Source organism: Lissotriton helveticus (assembly GCF_964261635.1).
Source record: "Lissotriton helveticus chromosome 1_1 unlocalized genomic scaffold, aLisHel1.1 SUPER_1_unloc_13, whole genome shotgun sequence".
Classification (NCBI taxonomy): Eukaryota; Metazoa; Chordata; class Amphibia; order Caudata; family Salamandridae; genus Lissotriton; species Lissotriton helveticus.
Window position 1 is genome coordinate 1,209,691 of NW_027611652.1, and position 20,273 is coordinate 1,229,963.

Here is a 20,273-nt window from a genome sequence, read left to right on the forward strand (position 1 = left end):
ACCGAGGCGCTTTAACCCCTGCGCTAGAGGGCGGAGGGCCGCGCGGCAGTCCTGCGCGCATGACAGAACCGTCCGTCACGGAGCTCGGGTGAGCTGTGCTCGTGACGGAACGGTTCCGTCACGGCCCCGCCCGCTTAATGAAACGCGCCGCGCAGGCGTGAAATCAGCGCCGCGCAGGCGCGGCAGCCGGGCCGTGACGGAACAGTTCCGTCACGAGCACAGCTCACCCGAGCGCCGTGACGGAACCGTCACGCCCATGGAAGGAGTTAATACTACACACCAGACACGAGGCGCTACGTGTTCATCCCTCAGAATGAGGGAAATGTCCAGATCCATTTCCAACTTTCAGCCCCGATACCTGGTTCCGGTGATGCTGCTGCCCCCCCTTCACTGATCCGTCCCCAAAAAGTGACCTTTAACCTGGAAGTGTCCTCTCTGGAAGGGGGGCAGATCTCCTGGAGTATTTCTGTCTTGTGGTGATGATTGCGTCTTGTGCAGCTGACACTGCACTCCACTGTACCCCACTACTGATGTCTGTCCCTCTGGGGGTGTTATACTGTGTGTATCTCTTCTTGTGCACAACTTGTGATAATAAATGTTTAATACGAGGGGCCTTGACTCCCCCCGCCTCGTTCACGCTTTATAAACATCCTAAAATAAATACAGAATAAACCCCTCCCTGGGGGACTGCTGCTGCCTCTCCCTGGGGACACCTGTAGTAGGTTAGGAGGGGCCCTTCCCTCTGCTGCTCCTTGTGGAAGGACCCCTCTGCTGCTCCTGTGGGAGGGGCCCCTCGTCTTTCCTTGTGGGAGGGACCCTCTACTCAGTGGTGGTCGGGGTGGGGGCTGCTTCTACTTGTGGGAGGGGCCCCTCTGCTTCTCCTGTGGGAGGGGCCTCTCTGCTTCTCTCCTTGTTGGTGGGGCCCCACAGCTTCTTCTAGGAGGGGCCCCTCTGCTTCTCCTTCTCATGTGCATGGAGTCCTTGTCAGGCAGGCCTCAGACAGGCATCCGTCTTCCATACAAACACATCTTAACTCCTTGTACCAAAGGCCCTCTTCACAACCAACCCAACCTCATCCACAACCACACCAGACAGGGACAACCACGTACCAGACAGGGACAACCAGATACCAGACAGGGACATCCACATACCAGATCGGGACATCCCCACACCAGACAGGGTCAACCACATACCTGACAGGGAAAACCACGCACCAGAATGGGACAACCACGCACCAGAATGGGACAACCACGCACCAGAATGGGACAACCACGCACCAGAATGGGACAACCACGCACCAGAATGGGACAACCACACCCCAGAATGGGACAACCACACCCCAGACAGGGAGAACCACACCCCAGACAGGGAGAACCACACCCCAGACAGGGAGAACCACACCCCAGACAGGAACATCCTCATACCAGACAGGGACAACCACACACCAGACAGTGATAACCACATATCAGACAGGGACAGACAGGGACAACTACACACCATACAGGGACATCTACATACTAGACTGAGACAACCACACACACCAGACAGGGACAACCACACACCAGACAGGGACAACCACACACCAGACAGGGACAACCACACACCAGACAGGGACATCCACACACCAGACAGGGACATCCACACACCAGACAGGGACAACCACATACCAGATAGCGAAGACTAACCACCAGACACGGACAACCACAGACGAGACATAAACAACCACATCCCAGACAAGGACAGCCACATACCAGACAGGGAGAACCACACACCAGAGAGGAACAACCACTCACCAGACAGGGATAACCAGACAGGTACAACCCCACACCAGACAGGGACAACCACACACCAGACAGGGACAACCACACACCTGACAGGGACAACCACACACCAGACAGGGACAACCACACACCAGACAGGGACAACCACACACCAGACAGGGACATCCACACACCAGACAGGGACATCCACACACCAGACAGGGACATCCACACACCAGACAGGGACATCCACACACCAGACAGGGACATCCACACACCAGACAGGGACATCCACACACCAGACAGGGACATCCACACACCAGACAGGGACATCCACACACCAGACAGAAAAGACTAAGCACCAGACAGGGACAACCACACACCAGACAGGGACAACCACACACAAGACAAGGACATCCACATACCAGACAGGGACAACCACACACCAGACAGGGACAACCACACACCAGACAGGGACAACCACACACCAGACAGGGACATCCACACACCAGACAGGGACATCCACACACCAGACAGGGACATCCACACACCAGACAGGGACATCCACACACCAGACAGGGACATCCACACACCAGACAGGGACATCCACACACCAGACAGGGACATCCACACACCAGACAGGGACATCCACACACCAGACAGGGACATCCACACACCAGACAGGGACATCCACACACCAGACAGGGACAACCACACACCAGACAGGGACAACCACATACCAGACAGGGACAGCATACCAGACAGGGACAACCACACCCAGAGAGGGACAACCACACACCAGACAGGGACAACCACTCACTAGACAGGGACAACCACTTACAGGGACAGACGCACATCAGACAAAAGACAACCACAGCCCAGACAGGAACAACCACAACCCAGACAGGGACAAACACATAGCAGACAGAGACAACCACGCACCAGACAAGTCAACCACATACCTGACAGGGACAACACATCATACAGGAACAACCACACACCAGACAGGGACAACCATACACCACACATGGACAACCACACACCAGAAAGGTACATCCACACGCCAGCCAGGGTCAACCAAATACCAGACTGGGACAACCACACAACAGACACGGACAACCACAGACGAGACATAAACAACCACATCCCAGACAAGGACAGCCACATACCAGACCGGGATGACCACACACCAGACAGGGAGAACCACACACCAGAGAGGAACAACCACTCACCAGACAGGGATAACCAAACAGGGACAACCACACGCCAGACAGGGACAACCATACCCGCCAGACAGGGACAACCACACACCAGAAATGGACAACCACATACCAGACAGGGACAACCACACACCAGACAGGGACATCCACACACCAGACAGGGACATCCACACACCAGACAGGGACATCCACACACCAGACAGGGACATCCACACACCAGACAGAAAAGACTAAGCACCAGACAGGGACAACCACACACCAGACAGGGACAACCACACACAAGACAAGGACATCCACATACCAGACAGGGACAACCACACAACAGACAGGGACAACCACACACCAGACAGGGACAACCACACACCAGACAGGGACATCCACACACCAGACAGGGACATCCACACACCAGACAGGGACATCCACACACCAGACAGGGACATCCACACACCAGACAGGGACATCCACACACCAGACAGGGACATCCACACACCAGACAGGGACATCCACACACCAGACAGGGACATCCACACACCAGACAGGGACATCCACACACCAGACAGGGACAACCACACACCAGACAGGGACAACCACATACCAGACAGGGACAGCATACCAGACAGGGACAACCACACCCAGAGAGGGACAACCACACACCAGACAGGGACAACCACTCACTAGACAGGGACAACCACTTACAGGGACAGACGCACATCAGACAAAAGACAACCACAGCCCAGACAGGAACAACCACAACCCAGACAGGGACAAACACATAGCAGACAGAGACAACCGCGCACCAGACAAGTCAACCACATACCTGACAGGGACAACACACCATACAGGAACAACCACACACCAGACAGGGACAACCATACACCACACATGGACAACCACACACCAGAAAGGTACATCCACACGCCAGCCAGGGTCAACCAAATACCAGACTGGGACAACCACACAACAGACACGGACAACCACAGACGAGACATAAACAACCACATCCCAGACAAGGACAGCCACATACCAGACCGGGATGACCACACACCAGACAGGGAGAACCACACACCAGAGAGGAACAACCACTCACCAGACAGGGATAACCAAACAGGGACAACCACACGCCAGACAGGGACAACCATACCCGCCAGACAGGGACAACCACACACCAGAAATGGACAACCACATACCAGACAGTGACAACCACACGCCAGACAGGGACAACCACATGCCAGACACGGACAACCACACACCAGACAGGGACAACTACATAGTAGTGCAGAGCAGACAAATGCGCATTCAGTAGCAATTGTGATGGTGTGTGTCCAGTCCATACCGTCTCAGAACATCTTTAACATACAGAAGCCTGTGTTTGAATTAATTCTCACGCAGCTTGCAAATAACACTGTTCATTTGTTTCCAAGGACACACACGCACTCATAGGCACACACAGATATAAAACTCACATGCACTCAAAGGCACATACATGCACACATGTGTACATAGAGACACACACAGGCACTCATTGGCACACAGAGGTACAAAACTCACAGGCCCTCAAAGACACATACATGCACACATGTGCACATAGAGGCACACACAGGTACGCATAGGCACACACAGGTACAAAACTCACAGGCACTCAAAGGCACATACATGCACACATGCGCACATAGAGGCACACACAGGCACTCATAGCCACACACAGTTACAAAACTCACAGGCACTCAAAGGCACATACATGCACACATGCGCACATAGAGGCACACATAGGCACACAAAAAGCACTCATAGACATGAACAGGCACACAGAGACACACACAGGCACTCACATGCATGCATTGGCACAAACAGGCACTCATAGACACACAGGCACACATAGGCACACCCAGTAACTCATAGGCACACACAGGCACTCATAGGCACACAGGCACGCCAGACACACAGAGGTACACCAAGTTACTCATAGGCTCACCCAGGCATACAAAGGCACACACCAGAAGTAATAGGCGCGCACAGGGGTACACTGATACACAGAGGCACACACAGGCACACATAGGCATGCGCAGACACACACAGGAACTCATAGGCGCACACACAGGGGTACACAGGTACACAGAGGCACACACAGACACTCACAGGCATTCATTGGCACATACAGGCACTCATAGCCATACCCAGCCATACAAGGACTCACACTGGGCACACAGAGGCACACATAGGCACTCACAGGAACTCATAGGTACACACAGGCACACAGATGAACACAGGCACTCACAAGCACACACACTAGAATGCACAGTTATACACAGACACAAACAGGCACTGGTAGACACACACAAGCACTCACAGGCACTCAAAAACTCCCAAAATCACAAAAGGGCACACACAGGCATCCATAGGGCCACACAGTCCCACATAGGCATACATAGGCACTCATAGGCACACACAGGAACACAAAGGAAGACACTGGCATGCCCAGTAACACATAAATACAAACACTCATAGGCACACAGAGGCCCAAACAGGCACTCATAGGGATACATAAGCCCTCATAGACATACAGAGGCCCACCCAGTCACTCGTAGTGACACACAAGCCCTCATAGGCATGCACAGTTACATCTAGGCACGCACAGCCACTCACAGGCAATCATAGGAGTACACAGTCCCATATAGGCATACATAGGCACTCATAGGCACATACAGGTACTCACAGGCACTGAAAGGCACATATAAGATCACACAGGCACACATAAGCACACAGATGCACTCACAGGCACTAACATAGGAATGCACAGGCATGCACAGACACAATCAGGCACTGGCAGACACACGCAGGCACACACACAGTCACTCACAGACACTCAAAAGCACCCAAAAGCACAAATGGGCACACACACGGGCATTGATAGGAAAACGCAGTCCCATACAGGCACACATAGGCACTCATGGGCACAGACAGTCCCTCATGGGCACACAAAGCCGCTCATATGTGAGAGAATGTTATTGTTTGATTAATAAAAATCATTACAATGGTAAACATGCATCAGTGATAGTAAAAGCCCTCATGGGCACACAAAGCCACTCATAGGAACATACAGCCACTCATAGGCATACACATGCACTCATGGCCACACACAGTCAATCCTGGGCATGCACATGCACTCATGGGCACATACAGGCACTTACAGGCACACACATATGAATACACAGGCATACACAGACACACACAGGCACTGGTAGACACACACAGGCACTCATGGGCACATACAGACTCTCATAGGCACAAACAAGCACTCACAGTGTTGTATAATAGAATATAAAGAGCAGAAGATTAACGGCTTCCACATTGCACCATTCCTGAGTTACCTATAATTATGCGGTGACATTGTATTATGTGGACAAATTAACTGAAATGCAAGAGAGTGCCTTTGGGAGTCAGTGGGAGGGGGCAGAGTGAGGAGGAGTCGAGCTAAGAGGTGGGGGGACCCAGAAAGCAGATTTTTCCATTATGACGCACACACTGCAGCAAGAGGAAGATGAGAGAAGATGAAGAGCAGTAACCACCTAACAACGGAGCCAGTTCATGAAATAAATATCACAGAAAACATTTCAGAAGAGAGACGTCACTCAGGCTTTCGGTGCACGCGTTAGATGCATTGACATGGGTGTGAGATGTGCACTTTACGATTGTAATAAAGGAAGGATGCAGAGAACCTGCAGTGACTGCCATGATCCAAGGAGGAGGAGAGGGAGAGGACAAGGGAAAGAAGCGCCTGGAGTCCCTCACAGGTGACAAGAAGCGCTCTATGAATCTACAAAGCTACCGATTGATTGAAAGAAGCCTGCAGGGCCAGCATCAGTCACCTGAGGACAAGGGAACAAAGCACCGGGATACCCTCACTAATGACAAGAAGCGCTCTATGAATATACAAATCTACCGATTGACTGAAGCTGTCGGGACCAGCATCAGCCACCAGAGGACAAGGGAACAAAGTGCCTGTATACCATCACGGGTGACAAGAAGCGCTCTATGAATCCACAAATCTACTGAGTGATTGAAAGAAGCTGCCGGGGCCAGCATTAGCCATCAAAGAACAAAGGAACGAAGTGCCTGGATGCCCTCACAGGTGACAAGAAGCGCTCTATGAATCTACAAATCTACCGATTAATTGAAAGAAGCTGCCGGGACCAGCATCATCCACCAGAGGACAAGAGAACGAAGCGCCTGGATACCCTCATGGGTGACAAGAAGCGCTCTATAAATCTACAAATCTACTGAGTCTATGAAAGTAGCTGCCGGGACCAGCACCAGCCACCAGAGGACAAGGGAACAAAGTGCCTGGATACCCTCACGAGTGACAAGAAGCGCTCTATGAATCCACAAATCTACAGATTGATTGATTGAAAGAAGCTGCAGGGACCAGCATCAGCCTCCAGAGTACAAGGGAAGGAAGCGCCGGAATCCCCTTGTGGAAATCAAAATTACGATGTGAACATTACCGGCGCCATCTTGTCCAAACTCAAGCCCGTACGAGCGCGTAAGCGGCAGCCATCTTAAAACACCATGGCCATCTCGTACATAATCGATCGCATGCACGTCTCCCTGACCTCGCTAGCATCCCCCGCACGCTGGCAACCCCCATGCACACATGCCTGAGCCATAAAACCTGCAGCGCGACCCTGCCCCGGAGCCACTTCCCGTGCCGAACCCACATAACCTTTCATCCCTCTCACACGTACAGTCCCTTCTGATAACCCCTTCCCCTGCACCCGATTGTTCGACTCGCTCCCAGGCCATCACCTAGCCCTGCAGATGCAGTTTATTGCCCCAGTATAGTGAGATCTCACCCCGCATCAAAGGGTGCCGGAATTAGTCAATGCCCCGACCCCATGAAATCCGACTCATTGTGCGTGTTTCAGCTCCTGTCGGAATGTCCAGCTGCGCGATAGTCATCACCAGCTGAGATTGGAGTGGGAGCCTCTACTATGGATATGTGTGGGAACGGGCCTGAAGCGGGGATTCCGGGGATGTCTTACTGTACTTCAAAGCAATGCCAAGAATGTATTTCATGTAATAAAGCAATAAACCACTGTATATAAGGCCAGGCCACAGAGGTACGGTTAGAGCACCTCGAGAAGATACCCTGTTTGTCTGATATGACGTGCTTTTGCTCTGGAGAATAAACCCCGTTTCCTGCTTTCCTGTTCCCAGCGCCCGCCTCTTTATTTGGTAATTGACTCTAGGAATTAAGGTGTTGATCGTCGGCAGTGCTTGAAGATATCTAGGGAAAATCTGCTTTTTCCACAATTGGCGTCCCAAACGTGGGGCCCATCAGCGACACGTGGGTCCAGTGAGAGAGGTCCTGACGACAGAGTGAACGACTGCAACGATCGGGAAGAGCTTCTGTCCGATAGAAGCCTCATCTGACAGCCGATTATCCGACCTACGCCGGTTCTGACCGGACCTCTCTCGAGTGATCTATGGTCCTGACTGGGAGCCCTCTGGAGTGCCGTGGCAATAACGGAGAATAGAGGACGATCGGGCGCTGGAAGTGGAAGACGAGAAACAGTCCATACGGTCCGGGTAAGGTCGCACAACGCGACATCCTACGATTGATTGTTTGTCTGATTGAAAAATACTAGTATTTCTTATTGATTTAGTCATTTAGCCTTCGTTGCTGCTCGACATATTTATTATTGGTTCTAGTAGATTAAATCACTCTGCTCGAGGAAATCTATTTTGTTCGCTTTGAGATATTCTGTTTGCAAATAACGTAGAATAGAAATATTCTGTCTAGTCTTTGCAGGCAGTGAAGGATAGGTAGTGCGGACCTTTGTCCAACCTTATTTAAGAAACTGTTGATCGATTTTTACGTCATGCCTATCTTCTCCCCACTGATTGGTAGTTTGTTTAGCCCGGATCGTTTATTAGAGGTAGATCATCCAGCTCCTCTGGAAGGCACCCCTAATAAGGACATGTTTACTAAGTATGGACTAGTCGCCGTAGCTTATAATAAGTTGTGGCATAAATATACCAAGAAAGATCGAGAAAGTCAGTGGCCACTGATAGGATCTTTTGATCTTGACAAAATAGAAGTGCTAGAAATAGCCCTTCGTAAAAATAAAACCACGCCAACTATGCTTGATAGCCTTGGAATGTGGCGCAAAGAAGCAACTCAACGCAAAAAGAGAGATGAAGCAAGATTTGATAAAGAATTACGAAAAGCAGCTCATCTAGCCGGTAAACAGCTAGAAGAGGAAATTAAAGAACGAGAAAGGACGAAAACAGAACGAGAATCAGAAACCCCAGGCCAATGCCCTGTTAGAACACCCTCTGTACTCTACCCTGAGCTTCCGTCAAAACAAAGAACTGACGATGACTTACTTTTAGGTCCCCCAATTATTTATATGCCCCCTCCTTATGCTCTCACCCATCCTTTAGTACAGCAACTACAAACCCAGAGCCTAAGTGAGGACAGCGCCAGGGCCTCGGAATCCACGGCCTCCACGCCGACCGAGCCTCTCGTGCTAAACGTTGCTTCAAAGGTAATATCAGATCAACCTGATATGAAAGAAAAAGAAATAACAAGAGTCCCCCGATTGAATAAAAGTGAACGAGCGGGCATCGACAAAATAGTTAAGACACTGGTAGACCGAAAAGAAACTGAAGAGTACATTTCGGACACGTGCAACTCATACTCCGATAGCCACAAACGATACTTTATAATACCATTTTCTTTTCACACTCTCACAGCGTACGAAGAAATGTATAGGAATGAAAGACCTGAACGCCTTGCAACCTTGTATAGGAAGGTAGATATTGGAGATGAGAGTGAGTGTAACGTAACGGAACTCTTCTTATACACACTAGAAGTCTTCCGCCATCTCACTGAACAGGGACAAGTAGTCAAAAGCGCAACCCCTGTAACGACCGAACCTCCGGCAGAGAAGCTAGACACCATGATGCCCATAAAGGAAGCTGCCCCCTACTGGGTCCCCCCAAGAGGTCAGGGAACTCACGAGGATATTAATCATCAGGACGCTAAAGGTAGGGTAGTGTACAATTGGGTATACCAACCCTGGGATAGACAAGAGATACTAACCTTCCGTAAATCACTACCAGACTTTAGAAAGAACCCCACTGCCTTTTACACTGAATTAGGTACCGCCTTAGGATCGACAATCAGGACCCTAGCTGACATAGACTTGTTCTTTGGGTTAGGTCTACCAGCTGATGTGTGGAAGCAAATCCGGAAAGTCAACTACCTTGAGCTGTTTGGACACACCTGGGGACAACTCGATGTCATAGACAAACAACGAGAGCCCGGTCAGAAACCCTTAAAAGCCATCTTAGACCTCCCAAATAAAATTGCACAGAAAATTAAAACTCTTATCCCTGAGAAAAAGGTAGACTGGTCGATAGTGGCGGCTTGCCGCCAGAAACCCCAAGAAGATGTCTCTGAGTACTTTTGCCGATTCGAGACAGTGGGCAAGACATGACCACTGCAACCGGACATCACTTATTCGTCCAAAATTATGTAAAGGGTCTTATGCCGGAGGTTTCGCAAAAACTCCAAATGAGTTAAAGTAGTTGGGCTGCCTCAAAGCCCGCGGCCATCCTCCAGATGGTCCAGTATTACTAACATCAAAAGAACAAAAACGACAGAGCCTCTGAAAAGAAAAAGAAAGACTTAAAGGAACGAGTCATGATAACACAGTTACAGAACGTAAATATAGGAAAAGAACAATATAAAGGAAATTACCCACCGAATGCACCGAGAACCCCACTGCCCAGAAACAATGCACCCGCACCCTATGCTGGCCGTAGAGATTTAGGCGACAAACCAATGCGCGTTCTGCAAAGAACAGGGACACTGGAAGTCTCAATGCCCAGTCCTGCTAGAACTAAATAGAAACAAAGAGGCTAGGGACTTAACCAACGGACTGAGAAATAGAGGACGTGGACGAGGGTACAACAACGACGCTAGTGACGAAAGGCCCGGTAGAGTGAACGTTTTTGACCTTCCCCGACAGAACCAATACCAACAATCTGATTACGAAAATGCATACGACTTTGCATAGGACTGCCAAGGGCACGGGAGGGATCCAGTCGAGCTCTATGTTGACCAGCAAGGCCCTTATGTAACCGCAAAGGTCCTAGGCACGGAGTCTCCATTTTTGGTAGACACGGGAGCAACACGTAGTGCGTTATCCAAACGACTGATCCCAAGGGCACCCTTGTCTGGCTCATAAGTAACATCGATAGGATTCGATGGTACGCCCTCCACCAACCCTTTATCCAAACCAATTCCCTTTGATCTTGAGAATAATATCACTGACACGACCTTCCTTCTCTCCTCCAATAACCCCGATGCCATTATGGGTCTGGACTTACTAAAACATTTCCGGGCCACTATTAGATGCTCACCGGAGGGAGTCCGAGTCATCCTATATGATAATCCCAACCTGCTCAGACCTTGTCCCGTACAACACATGTGTTCCGTGACCGACGCCGACATGTCCCTGCTTGACACATTACCTTCATATTTATGGGCAAAGGCCGACTCAGACGTAGGTCGGATGATGATAGACCAGGGGTGTGGAATTTTTGAGAAACTGTACTTGTCCAAGGGACAAAGGAATACAATAATCTTCTAGCCCTGTAAAGAAATCCACTAGTCCCACGCACTCTATAAAACCAAAAGCTATACAGACTAGCAAGGACTTATTACTAGTCAACTATAAAACCCAAAGTATACATGACCATCTCTGCCTCTTTGCCCTTGCAAACTCTCTTATTATAAAGTATTACCTTCCACACTGTTTTCTTGCTATCAGCAGTAATCATTTGCCTTTCCACTAACTTGCCATAGGGCCCATACCAATTCCACATCTTCACCATAGGCTTCATCCCTTCCAAAACCCTCTCTTGTCTACTGTTGCTACCTTGCCTCCACTTATCACAGGCTGCTCAGTCTTCTTTACCCCCTCTGCGATCTCATCTAAGCGCTCTGAGCAACCCTTTTACCTTAACCAGCTCACTTTGCTTCCTGCCTTCCATCAGCCCTGCCAACTGCCTCCACAGAAACAGAGGAACGAGTCAAAATTGAGAAGCATGCACAATACAGCTCTGAGAGTGGATATTTCAATAGCATAATCCCCGAATCAATGATGGGAATGTTATGAGACTCACAGATGGCACGGAGGTAGACCTCAAGGGGACCAGGCTGGATTGAGGTGGAGAGAACAGACACCCAAGCTGTGAATTATTGAAAAAATCACCAGGCAATATTCAGTGAGCTATAAACTGGCATCAAGCACCTGCATGTAAACTGCAAGACATGGGTTTAGAACCTTGTTTATTCTCAATCTGTTATTATAAGGCTGCTAAAGTTTTTTTTTAGCATTATTAATAGACCATCCCAGGCAGTGTCATATTTTAAACCCCAACTTTCAATTTCCACCAGCCAAATAATCGTGGCATATAATCCCTACCAGTAAAGACTGTTTATGACACTACACACTTGTATAATTAATAGTCAGTGTATAATGTGTGTGCGATGTAAAGCGCTCTGGCACCTTACAGTGGGATAAGTAGCGCTATGAAAGTATTACATTAAAAAAGTTAGGAATTGCTATTTATTTTGTCATTCCTATAAATACTCATACGTACTTATACAGCTGAAATTTTTAGTGCATGCATATGTGTTACATATAGGAGCTACAGAAAATCAAAAACCAGCCTCCAAATCTTAGCTTTTTTTTACTTAAGTGATAACAAGCTGTGTGCCTTTGTTTCCCCCATTACTGTGGCATTTAGGTGTTAGGATCTAGATAGCTTCCACCCAGGATTATACTCGAACAGAAGGAGGGATGATAGATGGCACTTTAAATGTTCTCTTAGTTTTGGGCTCGAGCTGGAAGAGAAGATAACTAAAACCCTGGCAGGGCAGCCTCCGTCATTCAGCCTTCTAAGGTCACTGATTATCATCTGATTAAGTAGTGGTAAAGTCTATTTTTATAGTGCTTGAAAAGAACACGAGTTAAGTACTATAATATCAACAACAAGTACTGGCTAGTAGGGGAGAACTTGTGAACGCCTGAGATATAGCACTAGAATGTGGTGCTAAAAGTTCAGTGAATGTGGTGGGAGGAAGAGACAGGCCGGGCACAAGCAACTGAAGGATTCAAAGCTGATATGTGGGCACTAGAGAACAGCTTGAGGTGGGCATTTATGATTATGGTGTGGCATTAAACAAAGGAGGTATTTAGAGAAAAGGATCCAAATACCTGAGGAAAGTGGGAGAGCGCGCGCAGAGCGGGTCAGACTACTAGCGTTTCGCCCGGGTAGCCTGATCATCCCCATGAGAGTCTAGGCTCGGGCTCATGGTAAGTGAGCCACGTATGGTGAAACACAAATTGTAGCAGCTGATCAGATAGGTTACTTGAACGGGAACAGAAAACAGTGAAGCTAGAAAACTGGGGAAGACAGGGAGAAGGAGGAATGGGCACCTTAGGGAACACAGAGGGTGCATTAACCACCAACAGCGATATTGAGCCTACACAAATGAGACGATCTATTCCCCTGGACAGAAACTGCTTTCCTGTGGAAAATGGCATCACAAATGGCAGCATGCATCTTTCTGCACAGTACATAGAGGAATGTCCCAGCAGTTCCTTGAATCGGGGACTTCAGAACTCTCTACAAGTGCATCAAATATTTCCTGCATTACTGGTTTTAAGGCTCTCTGGTGTTCACACACAGCTGACTTCAGGGGCTTTTAATCAGTGAGAAATCTGTATATGTTTATCAAACAAGTACATCTTATATCCGTAACCCTTTATGTAATTGAGGGCGTCCAGTGGCACCACATCCTCCTCGTTCAGCTTCAACTTCAGCTCGCAGCGCTCCTCTGACTTCTTACTCTTTTCGAGAATTTGCATACACAGCATTCCTGTACACTCTCAAGGAATTGTAACGTACGACATGCACCTTCCCTGACCCCGCTCACGTAGGCATCTACCACTGCAGGGGAATCGACCCAGCACCACTATTGGCATATCTTTATTGTTTAACTAAGAGCGCATGTGCAGCAACTTTTAGCACCCGGAAGCATAACTAATATGGGAGCCGGTGTTCTAACACAGACCTCAGGGCCGGCTTTAGCATTGGTGGCGCCCTGTGTGACAATGTTTGTTGGTGCCCTCGAGTGACCTTCTCCACCACAGATTCCTATTCCCTCACTACCACCAGTTAACAGTGCCCCTCAAATCTCCATAACCAGTCTCTCAGATTTATTTCGTTTTATAGCACCACCCATACCAGTGTGAAGTGTCAGAGCACTTTACATCATACACACATTTAACAGAGACAATCACGCGTGTAAATCAGTGTATAAGAAACACGTTACATAAGATAGAGGATTACAAGATGTAAGAGTCACATGTCATCCATACTTTACTGATAGGCAGATATAGTCCTTGGTCTGGAAAAGCACAAATTCAGAATTTAAAACATAACACTAATTGTTAGGGATTTTCTTCAATAGTAATAATTCATTTCTACCCAAATGAACCTTTTTAGCTAGATCAGGTTAAGGAAAAGCCGGGCAAAAAAAAGACATGTAGGTCTAATATAAACCCTGCAGTTTGCATGCAGACCTTTTATGACAGTTAATACCTCATTGTTCTCTATTAGGATTCTAACTTATAAACTGCAAAATAACAAATATCTCTCTGACAATAGCAGTAACCTATTTACCTATTAATATTACATGCACTTTGCAATCTGCATGGCACACGTTTTTAGCAGCAGGCATAGCAACCCTCTGAGCTAACTTACGAGTAGTCAAACTTCCACTAGACAAAACTCCTTCTCTCTCCAGGAAGAACATTAATCACCGGAGTAATCTTGACATTTTTATTGATATCTGAAGATTGCTGGAGGGAAGGAACGAAGCAGCAGGTGGTTTTTAAGCCATAATATATTTGCGGTGGCACTGATCGCACTGCCCTAGAGCCAGCCCTGACGGACCTTACAGTCACAGTGAGCAATAACGGTATTTTTTGGCTTTTTGGCAGGGCCGGCTGGGGAGCTCAGAAAGACATGCCAAAAGTTTATTTTTGCAAATGCACTTGCAGGGTTAAATACGCGTGCAGATGCGAAGGGGAGATCATCCCGATGGGGAGATTAAAACAACGGAGGGGAGATTAAAACAACAGCACAAACTTTCTCACAGCTGCAGCCAGGCTTTTAGTTACCGTAATTACCTTAAAAAAAAGGGCATTCACTAAGATTGCATATTCCAATCGGATAATAACTGCTCTGTGATTATATTAGAGGCACAAGGGTTAAAGAGAATGTCTACTTGTCCGGAGGACTAAGCAGACAATAAAACTTCTTGTCCGTAACAAGAATACTCATGTCCAGGGCGTCGGGCGATACAAATTCCCCACCCCTGCCATCTACCACCCGCCTGGAAATTACTCTTCCTTCATGGAGGAATTCATTGACTTCATTAGTGACCAATATTCACAGAGCGACAAGCAGCTCTTCCTAGGTGATTTCAACCTCCACTGGGGCTCTTTGGAAGACTCGGCTGCCAACAAGCTTGCAACCTTTCTTTCCGCTAATGATCTTACACAACTCTGCTCGGAATCTACACATGCCAAGGGCTCAATTCTGGACCATGTGATTTCCAAATCAGACCAGATTACCACTGCTTCACCCATCATTGTGGACTGGTCTGACCATTTCCTCATTCCCTTCTGTTTTCACCTCTCTCACATTTTAACTCTCGGACAACCCAAAAGAGCCGATACGTGGTTCCGCAACACAAAAAACATTGATCTTGAGTCTCTTTGTGATTCTGCTATGCAGTCTCTTCCTAATCTAGACCCCAATACGGATGTCAACGATCTCACTCCCCTTTGCCTCTCAATCCTCGCAGTTGAAATCGACAAGGTTGCTCCACTCCAAAGCAAAAGGAAAAGACCCACCCCATCAGCTCCTTGGTTCAACAAAGATCTCTACAACGAAAGGAAAAACCTCCGAATCTTAGAGAAGCACTGGAGACATTCTCCATCCACCCCCAACCTCTCTCTTTTACGTTCAGCAAGATCCATTTACCACAAACACATCTTCCAGGAAAAAACATCACACTTCAGATCCCTTCTCGATTCAGCTAAAAACAGACCCAAAAAACTTTTCGACCTCGTCAAAAACCCAAATTGATCTCCCAAAACTATAAAGCCTGAGGATGCATCAAAGAAAGCAACTGAGTTCGCTATATTCTTCGACCAAAAGGTAAAATCTCTGGTGGAACAGGTCACCCACCCCACCCCCATCGAGGAGCGAAAATCCTTAGTCACCTGGCAGAACTTTGCCGCCATCTCAGAGGTTGATCTCCTCAAATGCATCCGTGAAACCAAACCCTCCAACCATTCTTCTGACCCCATTCCCAGTGGCATCGCCATTGATTTCTATACTAACACTCTCTCCTACTGGACCAGACTAGTCAATCTCTTCCTCAGTCAAGGATCTCTCCCAAGTGTCCTCAAAATAGGACAGGTTATCCCCCTTCTAAAAAAAACCCTCTGCAGATGCAAATGACCTCAGTAACTTCCGCCCCATTACCAATCTCCCTTTTCTTTCAAAGATCACATAAAAATGTGTTGCAAAACAACTGTCCCAACACATTATGGACAATAATCTCCTCGACATGTTCCAGTCGGGCTTTATTCAAAACTGCAGCACTGAAACAACCCTGCTGCAAGTGATCGATGATGCGCTGCATATTCTTGATTCAGGGGAATCGTGCCTTCTGATTCTTCTTGACCTCTCTGCAGCTTTTGACACTGTTAATCACACCACCCTCCTTAACATTCTTCAACAGAGAATGGGCGTGGAAGGCACAGTACTCAAATGGTTTGCCTCTTTCCTCACAGACAGATCCCAAATGATCAAGATTGCAAATAGTCTCTCGTCTCCACTGGTGGTTGGTCAAGGCGTCCCTCAAGGTTCTATCCTTGCTCCCACTCTGTTCAATCTCTATCTGGCACCATTAGGGAACCTTCTAAGCAAATCTGGAATCCTCTAACATCTCTACGCTGATGACACCCAAATTTACCTTAAGGTGTCTTCCCCTCATGATCTCTCACTACTCAGCTCTACTCTCAACACTATTCACAACTGGATGCTAGTTCACCAACTCATTCTCAATCCCTCCAAAACAGAATTCCTCCTCATATCTAACTCTCTCTCGCCGCCTCCTGTTCAAGCCTGGATGGATCAATCAAATCTACTCAACAGTAAACCCATCATTGTGGACTGCGCTAAATCCCTAGGTGTCATACTAGACAAAAGACTCAACCTAGTCTCACACATCAACTCCATGGCCTAGAGCACACGTTATCAACTGCGACTCTTATGGGAGATTTGTCGATTCTTCCTGGAGAATGACCTAAAATCCTTGGTCCAATCGATAGTTCTCTCTAGACTTGACTATTGCAATTCTCTTCTGACTGGCCTTCCCAAATCTCACCTCTCTCCCCTCAAATCCGTCCTCCATTCAGCAGCTCGCTTCATCTCAGGGTCCAAACAAAATCACCACATCACTCCTATCCTGTCTTCTCTCAGATGGCTTCCCTTTGAGGCTAGAGCTATCTACAAAACAGCGTGCATCATCCACAAAGCTTTGCACTCTTCCTCCCCTCCCTATCTGGCGAATAAACTCAAACTGTCTGGAGGCTCAAGACCTTCTCGGAATGTAGAAAAGTTCCTTCTTGAACCCCCCCTCCTTCAAAAGAGAAAAACTGTTGGCACAATCGTTCTCAGGGAATGCAGTGAGAACCTGGAACTCGCTTCCTCCTTCACTCCGTGCCATCACCTCCATCCAGATCTTCAAAGCGGACCTCAAATTTATTCCAAAGACACTTTCAGAACTAATTCCCTCCTCCTCAGACCCTGCCAGGAAGTTCTTTAGTCTTTGTAAATTTGTCACATATGTTTATATTTTTGATGTACATCCTGTGCTTGCTGTGTTTGAAATTGTTTTCCTTTTGCCTGCGTTTTTTTGATTCTATGGCCTACTATTGTTCACCAGGAAGTTCTTTAGTCATTGTAAAATGTGTCATATTTATTCTTACTTTTGCTTGTACACTCTGTTCAGGCCATTTTTGTTTGTTCTATTCCTGCAACAGTTCTCTCATGTAACGTAACTGGTTCTATTGTACAGTGCTCTGACACCTTCGGGTAAAGTCCGCGCTTTATAAAAATGCATTAAATAAAATAAAAAATAAAAAATTGTTGGTGAGTGGAAGTGAGGAAATTCAGGGAGAAGGAGGAAATGGGCGAAGGGGGGCCAAAACAGACCGTTGCACTATGTGCGTCCAATGCTAGGGCCGGCTCTGGATGGGAGTGTTAGCCCCCCCGAAGTTTGGGTCTAGTTGCGCCCCTGTACACATTTATGGGCATGTCGTGCCCCATCAAGGTTTTCGTCCTAAATTACAAAAGGACGTTTTTACTTGCACTGCAATCCAGCCTTTCAGGGGTTGCCATGATAGAGGCAGCTTTGTTTTTTGCCCTGATGGCCTGGAATCATTCCTAAACAGATTCTTGTAAATACTGTTTTGTTTAATTTCTTTTTAATGTGATTGATGTGAGAGAGTCTATTACTATTTGCAGAGAAGTATTTTTGTTTCATGCAACAACCATAAAAAGGTTTATTTTAGATCAAAACGGGTCCACACATTTATGTTGGTGGTGTTATTAATAATCTAGGTCATGTGTAAAACAAAGCAGCCTAGTAAAAAGAATTTGCGCACATTTTATCTTGGAAAATTGTGTTTTGAGCTGTGTAATAAGCCTCTGTCATTTCACCACACCCATTCACAAACCTGCAGTTTACTAAACGCTATTGTGTTAAACATTATTTGCCGACTATGGCCCGTGATATGCACCTGGCAGTCGATTATGTAGTGTACCAGATTCCAGAAATTTCTGTCGGGAGGTGGGGGGGCCCAACATCTAAAAAAATTCAGCTGGGGGGGCTCAACCTACAAAAGTTTGAAGACCGCTGGACTGATCTAGACCCTCAGCGCCTTGAGACCCCCATGGGTGAGCAGCGCGCTTACAATTCCCCTGGTTGATTGAGCCTCCTATTTTGAAAAGTGAAAGATTAATGGGTCAATCCTTCTCAGGCAACGCGGTTGGAATATGGCGCTCACTGCCACCAATGCTCGGAGGCACCGCCTCTCTGCGGACTTTCAAAACTCCTCTCCTGACACTTCGAGGAATCAATCCCCCCGGCCGGGGCCCTCCTGGCACTCACAGGAGCTCCACGTTGTAAATATGTGTTCTAGACCTGTATTCACCTGCTGCTGCCGCCCCCATTCGTCCTGGTTGTGTGTGTGGCCTGTTAGTGTCTTAATTCCATCACACGTCCCTTCCTTGGTTCTATTGACCCCTTTGGATAAAGTTTGAGCTATAAAACTGCATTAAGTAAATAAACACATCTTTTAAGCGGTTCTCCCTACCTCCTCCCTCTGGGGCAGCTCTGCTCGTCCTCGTGCCTCTCTCGGGGGTGGGGCCGCCGGTGTCCCTCAGGGTGGGGGGGACCCGGGGAGCCTCGGCTGCACCGGGGACTGAGCACAGACACACCAGGCGGGCGGCCCGCCCTGGCTGGCTCCGGGGGTTGGGGGCTCCGGTGTCCCTCAGGGCGGGGGGGGCCAGGGAGCATCGGCTGCACCGGGGACCTAGCACAGACACACCGGGCACACCCGGGAGGGGCCTCGCACCGGGGGCTGGGGGCTCCGCTGGCTCAGGAGAGGGGCTCTGGCGCCGGGGGCAGGCCTCGCCCTTCGCTGGAAAACAACAACCCGCAGAGAGGCCTGATGGGAGCTGCACTTACCGAGAGTGGCCAAAACCCGCTCACTGGGCATGCGCAGTAAAAAAAAAAAGAACTAAGAAGCATGCGCAGTAGAGAGCTACTGACCTGATGGGCATGCGTAGAAAAAACGTTTACAATGTGCGCAGAGCTTCGATGGTAAAACGCATGCGCAAAAGAGATGTGTTACTGCTCCGCGAGGTCAGGAGGCGATTCTATCAAGGCTACTTCCGCCCTGCGTGGCGTAGAGACACTACTCCCCAGAGGGAGGACAGCCCCGCCCTGCGCAGAGAAGAGACACTTACTCCCCAGCACTAGGACAGCCCCGCCCTGCGCAGCGAAGAGACACTACTCCCCAGAGGGAGCCAGAGGGAGCTAATGAAGCAAGACAGAGAAAGACAGGGG

General features: G+C 48.4%; 1 protein-coding gene across 1 annotated transcript in view; it reads right to left on the reverse strand.

The window, feature by feature from the left end:
* LOC144805522 (uncharacterized) overlaps positions 1–19,788 on the reverse strand; it is a 186,986-nt gene extending 167,198 nt beyond the window's left edge. Inside the window, 1 exon segment of the mRNA XM_078672058.1 lies at positions 19,519–19,788. The gene's annotated coding sequence lies outside the window, so the exon portion shown is untranslated.
* Between the last annotated feature and the right edge of the window lie 485 nt (positions 19,789–20,273).